We start from the raw sequence: 9937 nt of genomic DNA on the forward strand, positions 1-9937 counted from the left end.
ATAACGATAGCGAACATGTCAAATATCAAGTGTCAACTGTCATAACAATGATTTTATTATTATTGTAAGGAGCGAAAAAGCAGATACTCGGAGTAATAAGCCTGGCGAACGCGCTGAACATTTTCTAAGTAGTGGCTAAACGTAGTGTTTAAATTCTCTCCAACTAAAACTGCAGTTGTATGACAAAAAAAAATTGTTTTTGAATTCGAATTATAAGGTCGGCAACTTTTTAAAATTTTCGATTTTAAATCTCTTAAAATATCCTAATGGTGCAATTCTGCATTTTATTCTTAAGCTTTTAATTTTTAAGACGTTTTTTGACGTCTTTTCTTGTGGAGTATAGGAGTGTTATCAATACTTGGCTCTATAAATGTTTCAGGAGTAACAGGTGGAGCACACAAATCATTTGACGTTGATGGTCAATATAGCACTACTTTGTGAGTCTAATATTTTATTTCTGGTTAACTTTAAAGGTTCCTGAAATTCAATAACAGACAAAAGGTACTTAAATAGAAATAATAATTTATGTGTAAAAATTTATGTAATACTAAAGATTTATATTTATGACAGTAATTGAACCTATAGCTTACAAATAAATAAAATTATTTCAAAATAAAAATAACACAATAATTATGGCTGTCTGTTTGTTTATTCGGGTAATCTCCGGAACGACTGAACCCATTCTGACATTCTTGTGAAATATTATCTAAAATGTAAAAATAAAGAATACAAAAAAAATTAAACAGAAATTATAGGTGGCGTTTATTTCCAACAGTGTAAAAAGAGCTCTTAATATGTTGCTGATTTTGGGTTATACTTTTCTCATATTATTATAGGTACGATAACTTTCGAATATGCTCAGCACGGCATCTCTGCTAAATCCTTCTTCATCTTGCCCTCCAAATAAGAACTTAAAACAAAATGCTTTGAGCTAAGCCGAGAATGTTTTGAATGATACATTTTTTTTTACTATAAAATATTATATATCTTAGATATAAGTATTAAACCAGAAAAGTAATCCAATTTATTCTTGTTTTTCACTAATAGCTTCTAATTCAGCTATAGAGAATAACTTCGCCAATTCTAATTTCAAAGACACTTGGGTTCTACGGGGCAAGTGTCGAAAAGTTTCTTCATAACTTAAAAATAAGAGATGCACATCATCATGATGTCTCTCTCCACTAAATCTATTCAATGAAATAGGGTGACGTGATACTTTTGAACTAGGTGTGAAAGTTTTAGTCTCTTCTTGAATAGGGACTCCACCATTAATTGTTAAAATTGTTCTCTCATCTTGAATAGGGTCAGTACTTGCAGTTGAATCATCAAAGAACTCATCTTCTAGATAATATTCTTCATCGTAAATACCATCTACTTCTTGTATTTTTCCTACTGAAGCTACTATATGAGGATCCAAAAACTTTATATATTTTGCCCATCGCCAATTCCTGTAACCTTTATTGTATGGAGTCATAACTCGCTGACTTTTTTTGTACTTTACATAGCATTCCTTTAAGTTTTTCCATCGTTTTTTCACCTCCTCAACTATGGAATGGAAAAATAATTAATTAGAAAATAGAACTAGGTACTAAGTACATTATTGATTAGATGATTGTACAAGAGTCAAGAGAAATATTTTATATGTGAATAATATTAGAGTCTGGCTAACGAAAGTTGGCACTGGAATTATTTACAATCCATCTACTAGGCTCCGTAAAATTGCTAAATCTTTTAAAGTGGATTGTGTTATCTTTTATAATCAACTCCCAAATGATATTAAAATATAACCTATTAAATTTTTTTTAATGTATCGTAAAAAATAAATTAACATCTAAGGCCTATTATGAGGCCTATGTGAAAGATTATTTGAATGATAAAGATAGTTGGAATTAATGTTCTAAATTTTGTTAAATGAATATTGTTATACTCATTTGAATGCTATTGTAACTTTTGTACTTCATCTTGACTTTCACTAAATAACTTATAAAGCTAAACAGTGAATAAATATTTTTTTGACTTTTGACTTTGAATCTTATAACATGGCCGGAATACATAACAGCGGCGCTGAGTAGCAACGCACTGCGCGTTAAGTTTAAAGAATGTTGTCTTCGACATTCTGAAGTAAGTGTGAAATCGTGCAGAGTCGTTGAGTAGGCGAGGAAATAAATAGTGATATTCGCCATCTTGATAGCGTGCCTTGGTATTTCAGCAATCCATTTCCTCCTTTTTTTCTCTTCTATAATTCGTTTTTCTTCTATGATATAATCTCAACTCAATTTAACGGAATTATTGCAAAAATAAACGATAAAAAAATACCACGGGAAACGGAAGAAGATACCACTAATTATTTTTAATTTATTTTGTGTCTCGATTGTGATCTCAACGCTCATTCTCATAAAATATTTTCTTATCTTTATAACATTTAAGTTTTAGTTAGATATTTACCTAAATATATAATAAAGGTTTAGATCAAAATAATAAAAGCTACTTTTTATTCTGTTTTAGTGTTTTAAGATTAGAGTTAAGAATTTAGAAATAGAAAATTAGAAGTGTGTAAAGCGACAGCGTATGGTGTAACTATGTATCAAATTAGATTAGGTACCTACAGCGCAATCTATGTTTTGAGTTCGGAACAACATGATTCAAATACTCTCAAATTGAAGAGTAAGCAAATATAGCTCAGTGTAAAACTTTTGTTTCCTCTTCTTTCTAAGATTGTAGATCCTAGAAGTTATCACTTTAACAAAGTAGACTTTTTTATATTACATTAAAATGTTCAGGTCAGTTTTAATAAGCTAGATTTTATGTTCGAACGTAAAAATAAAAACCACGTTCTATACAAATAATATATTATGTCCAGTGAAAGCATTTAAAATATAGAAGCATTCTTGTCGTACTATGTACCTTTGATTATTAGATCCAAAAATTCACACAATAAAGTCACAATTCAATAAATTATCGATGCAATTATGCTTTTCTAAAGGAATACTGTTATTGGTATTGAATCTAGGTTGATATTAGGATGAGCTTTGTCAGTTACTTTGTGATTGTCACAGCGTGATTTACGTGATTGGTTCTCGACTTGTTCTTGGCATGAAATGATTAAGGTAATTGGTTTGCTTGATATGTGCATTATTGTGTGTGCTATACGCAGTTTCGAACGCGTGCGCTCTGCGATCGGACGTGCGTAAACGGTGCGTTAATTATATCTACTCGTGTGAACTCGTGAGCTGCTTACGAAGCAATTAAAAATGGTGCAGTGTAACAAGTGCAAACTATTCGTATCTTTAAACAAAGACGAAATAGTGAAATGTAAAGGTGCTCAATGTGATACGGTGTACCACAAAAAATGTGTTCGTAGTAAGAGCTTCTTGCAGACGGGAATTTGTAGTGACTGCAAGGGAAAGCAGGAAGGAACAGAGACAGAAACAAGCCTTAATGAAGCCTCACCAGACATGCTGCTAAAAGAATTAAATAAAAAATTAGAAATCATATATAAGATGGAAAAGAAGTTAGAAGATATAAGCGAAGCAGTTGACTTTTATGCTGAGCAGTACCAGGAAATGGTTAAATTCAAGGCAGAATCTGAAAAGAAAATAAAGTCATTGGAGCAGAGAAACGTCTATTTAGATAAATGCAATAAGGCATTAGAGGGGAGAGTATTGGATATGGAACAGGGTGTAAAAGCGAGTAACGTAGAAATTGTTGGATTGGAAAAGCAAGAGAATGAGATCACAACTGAGGCAGTTACAAGAATTGCCCAGAAATTAAAGCTGGACCCCAACAACATTGAAGATGCTTTTAGGGTCGGACGGGAAAAACCTAATGATAAGAAACCGCAACCAATTATCGTAAAATTAAAAACTAAATCTGCACGAGACCAATGGATCAACTCAAGGAAAACAGTAATAACCAACAAGGAGATATATAAAAACAGCAACAGTGACAAGCCCATCTACATTAATGAGGACTTGCCACGTTTCAAACGACAGCTATTTTGGACAGCAAAAACACAGTTGAGAGGGATTTGTAAGTACATCTGGATCCAAAACTCCAATATCTTAGCCCGTAAAGAAGATGAGAAAAAAATTTATAACATTAAAAACGAAAAAGACATCGAAAAAATAGTAGTATGATTCACAATATGCAACTAAGGCACCGTACACACGCAATAATTTTATAATATATAAAATTCAACGATCCTATAGATTTCCTACCAGATAATATAGAATACACGAGATATAACAACATCGAGTCCTGGCATAAAAACAAGGGTAATTGTAAAAAAAACCCTACAAATAATACACCTAAATATAAGATCAATACGAAAACATTTCAATGAGCTGTTAGTGATGCTTGAAAAAATTAAGTATCAAGTAGATGTATTAATATTATCAGAAATAAATATTAAAGAAGATGAAGTATCCATATTTAAAATAAAGGGATTCACGCCCTATGCCAGAACAAGACAAATAAGTAAAGGTGGGGGAATATTGTTGTATGTAAAAGATAAATTTAACTTTATTGTGAAAGACGTTAATACCATGGCTGCGGAAACAATCTACGGAACGCTCAATATAAAAAATACCTTTATACATATTATTGCGTTGTACAGGCCGCCTAATAAGAATAAGCTGCACTTCTTAGAGCAAATGAACGTTTTACTGAAAAGAATTCCCAAAAATGCAGACATATGTATAATAGGAGATGTGAACATAGATATAACAGAAGCCAAATTAAATACAACTGTAATTAGTTACAAAAATATCATGTGTGAACACGGCCTACAATGTGCTATACCTACCGAAGTGGTGACTCGCGAAGCGATTGTGGACGGGCGAATCAACCAGTCATGCATTGATCACGCTTGGATACGAACGGGTCAGCGGCGGAGGTACCAGAATACACCGGCCATATTATCGTTTTTAATTGAGTGCGGTATCTCGGATCACCATATGATAGGTGTCTCTGTTAACCTAGATTGTGAGTTAAACGAGTGCAACAAGGACAGGTACTGTAAAAAGTCTGTGTTATGTGATACACTAGTTCACGAAAAATTAGATAGTTATGATTGGAATTCTTTTTTAGATATTCAATGCCCATTGTTATTGTATAGTAAATTATATAATGTTTTCGAAAGTATCTATAGACAAAGTACAATACAAAAAATGTCAAAAATATTAGAATAACTCAACCATGGGTTGATAAAAAATTATATGACTTAATTAATAGGCGTGATAAATTGTTTAGATCATGGAAATCTTCACCGCATAATATAAATAAACGTTTAGAATATACAAAGTTTAGAAATAAAGTTAACAAACTAATAAATACAGCAAAAAATAACTATAGAAGGCAAGAAATAAAAATTTGTATGGGTGATTATAGAAGAGCATGGGTTACTGTTAATAGCTGGTTAGGTAGGATAAAGCCAAGTGTAGATAGTGTAATTAAGAAATACTTAGGACAAATAAATAATAATATGTATAGTATATGTAATAATTTCTCAAAAACATTCACTCAAGAAATAATTCAAATTAAGCACAACTGTTCAGTTAAATTCTTAGAAAGAAAAACTTACGTTAATCAATCTAACGTTTGCTTTAGATTCAAAAAAATACATCATACGGAGGTAAAAAAATTTATTATGAATCTAAGCAGCGACAAAGCTCCCGGCTATGATAGAATAAGGGTTCAAGACGTTAAGTTTATAGCAAACCGGTTGGCATCGATTTTAGCTCACTTTGTGAATTTGTGTGCTCGACAGGGTGTATATCCAAAAGAGCTAAAAAAAGCAATTATACGCCCGATACATAAAGGTGGTAGCCACATTGAATACACCAATTATAGGCCAATCGCAATACTATCGGTAATAAATAAAATAGTCGAAAAATTAGTAGTAGGACAAGTATCACGGTTCTTGGAGAAACATAATATATTGAGTAATGCACAGCACGGGTTCAGGAAAGGACGAAGCACTGTAACAGCCCTCACTGAGTTCTCAGATGAAATTAATTTAAATCTTAACAGCGGGAAACAAATTTTGGCACTCTTTATTGATTATAAGAAGGCCTTTGACACCCTGGAAAAAGACGTCTTATTAATGGCAATGAAAGAGTGTGGCATTGAGGGCCCGACTAATAACTGGTTCCGTAATTACCTGTCAGAACGAACGATACGCACATGTATTGACGGGACTGTGGGTGACGAGTGTCAGGTAACCTTAGGAGTACCGACTGGCTCGATGGGTCGATATGGACCAGTGGGATATTTAATGCTTGTTAATAGTGCAGTTAATGTGATTAAGACATGTCGAGTATTTATGTATGCAGATGATATGTGCTTGCTATACGCGTCTAACGACGTGGAAGAGGCGCGTGATAATATCCTAATAGATTTTGAAAGCCTAACTAAATGGGCACACGATAATGGCATTATTATTAATATGGACAAAACAAAATGCATGCATATTTACTCGCCATATAACAGACGCGCTAAGACAGTCCAATACAAGGATATAGGTATAGTGGGGCATAGCTACGACTGCCTACACAGAGATAAATATGCGTGCGCATGTAGCTATATTCAATATGTAGAAAATTATAAGTATTTGGGATTGCATATCGATTGTAACTTCAATTTCAAAACACATGTGACAGCGGTATGCAATAAACTACGATCAGTTCTAGGGCAGTTCTATCATCTCGAGCCCGTGCTGAACAAACATACAAAACTGGTAGTATATTATGCACTAGCTGATTCAGTCTTAAGCTATGGTCTAAATATTTACGGTAAAACGTTTAAGACTTACTTTAACGAGATTGAAAAAATTCAAATTAGACTATTAAAACTAATAATTGGAAGCAAGGAAAAGGAAAAATACGGAAAAAATTATGACAATATATTTAAAGACTTAAAAATACTGCCAGTAACTAACAAAGTAAACTATTTAATAACAAAAGAAAATTATTACTCAAATAGATTTAAAAACCCTGTTAATCTGAGGGAAAATTTGAGAAAGAATATCAGGAATATTTATATAATACCAAAAATATGTAACTACTATGGGGAAAGATTAAGGGAATATGTTGTGCCAAAAATTTTTAATAGTATAGAATGGTTAAGAGAGGATAAAAAAGACTGTAGAGTAGTACTTAAGAAAAAATTAAAAGAGCACTTTCTTAAAGTCTCCACATAAGCCTTAATATTTAAAGTAGTATAGTTTAGTTATATGTATACAGGTAAGATTTTAAAATGTTTTTAGGAATACTATGAATTGATAACTAAGTAATGATATGTGTGTAATGTTATATGTGTATTAGTAATAGTGTATAATATAACGAACAAATTAGGTATAATTTATTATAGATGCACAATAGTATAATATTGTCTAAGAGCGTAAACTCGCCAACAAACTGTTGCAACAGTTTGGCGAGATGTAAAATAATGTTAAGTACCAACTGTGCATATATTTATGATTAAATAAATTTATAAAAAAAAATATATTGTCAATGTTTATATATAAAAATAATAAATTAATCACAAAAATAAAGCACAAAACAAAATCAATATAGGTAAAAAGGAAAAGTAGAGAACCTAGTCGTTACCACACTGAAAATAACTTTGTGATTGAAGTAATAATATGATGCACTTTATTGCGAGCATATCACATATGTTCCGCGAAAAAGCGTAAGTTTATTTAATTTTTGGCACGATGAGTGAAGCAAGGAGTCTCTTCTTGGAATTACGTAATAAGCACTCGGATCGAAAACAAATTTTAAACACATTGGTAGACGGATACGCCAAACCACCGATATCTTTTGAAAATATAGTTTTTCAGTTGTGAAGAAAGACTTTGTGCAATCGGTACCATTTTATTAAGTATTTAGTTCCCATGCTACGAAACCGGATATGTACCCAATTATTGGTCCGATTGTCACTGATAAGTCACAGTCGTGTCTAGCATAATTGCAAACACTTCACAATTATTTATTCAGTGTATTTTGTCTGCACATTATTATTTTGGCTGTCAAGAGTATTTTCAACCAAAAGCCTAGCGTTGTCTCGTTAATTAGGCTTAAACAGGAGCTACTGTAATTGGGGACAGGAAACTCGTGTGTCTACTGCCACTGTCGGAATCGAAAGCTGAACTGATTAAATGTTTTATATTGATATGATTGTTGCAGTATTACAACTGGATCAAATGCGGCAATAAATAAATATAGCAGTCTAAGCTTATTAAGGTGTGATTTGTGGGATGTTCCATATTTTGGTTTTGTTTTCAAAAAACATAACGTAAACGATAATATTATGTCCGTACGTATAGAACTTCATTGTATAAAAACTTAAATATTATTAAAATATTTTACAATAGCAACATTGCTCCCTTACTCCATGGTCACCCATCAAAAAAAAAACCTTATCAAGCACTAAATAAATTAAAAAAAAAACCCTTATCAAGTTTGTATCTTTTTTTTAACCCGTCTGAACTGCCACGAAATCTGTATTGATATAATATTATCCCAAAGTTTTATAATTCTCTTAAAAATATCACTTACGATTGTCTTCCCCGACTTCCACTAATATATCGTCCCAAGCTGATTGCAAGAGTAGTGGATTTTTTGTGACGAATCTATCGTATATTATAGGCCTTTTCTTTACCGCTTCTATTAATGAAATAGTTAATTTCTCTGGAACATTCTTTAATTTGATTTGGTTTATTGAAGGAGACATCGCTATAAGATAGTAGGTACTATCGAGATCGAAGTTGGATCGATGTATCGAAATTTCTTATCAGTTATCACCACAGTTATCAGTAACCACAGGATATAGTTTCTTATCATATTATTTTGTTTTTCATAATTATATTAAATCATTAACGGCTTTGGAGACAAGTCCTTAAGCCAACTATTGAAGATATTTATATATATTATAATTGTAGACAGGGTATGTTAACACTACATCCTTAAAATAAGGGGTTGCAATCAGACCATTATTCTGAATATATTATATAATAGGAAATTGAAATTTATGAATTTATCTTGTGAATTGTGATAGTCATAGATATTGTTCTATGACCCCGTGAACCTCAGAACTTCGTTCTTATATAAAAGCTGATAGTCAACGCAAGCTCCCAACACAAGTAAGAACCATGGACCATTATTAAGTTTGGGTTACCGTGGCTTTGGCAGATAAACGGTACTAAAGCGCATAAAATACTTATCTAAATTCATCAAATAATAAAGACTGGTTTTGTGATGTTACCTTCAGAATTTAATTAAAAATCACGTCATTCATTGGTAGACAGCTTTTACATCTTGGCAACCTCTTGCCAGACTACTACGTTACGTTACGTTCTACTTAAGTTATAGTATAAAAGCTGATTCTCATATAAACTACTTGTGAGTAATAATTAGACGATGTGTCTTTATTTGCCAGACGGCTGAATCCTATGCCTTGTCTAAACTACCACCATTATGTGAATCAGTAGAACTGTTAAAACTGTATGGTCGTGAAGTGATAAAATTACCTCGTCATCACTGTGACATCGTTGTCAATGTGAATGGATATGGAGCTTAGTAAAAAGAAAAATAGCAAACAGAAACTTAGGAGTGGACAACGCAAAAATGGATCACTTAATAAAGGGTATGTTCTAATATGCACTGCGAGAACTGCACACTGTAGAAAAATTCGTTCGGTTATGGAATGCCAGTATACTGCTGCAGTACCCTAGGGAAATATATGACGTCATATTTTCATTCATTATTCATCTCAGTCAGATAAAAGTAAAAAGATAACAGCTTTGTGTCCAAAGCTATTTTCTATTTGCTTCCCGATGTGTCGAGAGCCAATGGGCTATCATTGGACTACGCAGGTCCTGGCCCACCACCTGGAGGATGCTGTTACACGAGCTACGCAATCTTTCCCAGAAGGAAGA

Source organism: Leptidea sinapis, chromosome 33 (assembly GCF_905404315.1).
Source record: "Leptidea sinapis chromosome 33, ilLepSina1.1, whole genome shotgun sequence".
NCBI classification, from domain to species: Eukaryota; Metazoa; Arthropoda; class Insecta; order Lepidoptera; family Pieridae; genus Leptidea; species Leptidea sinapis.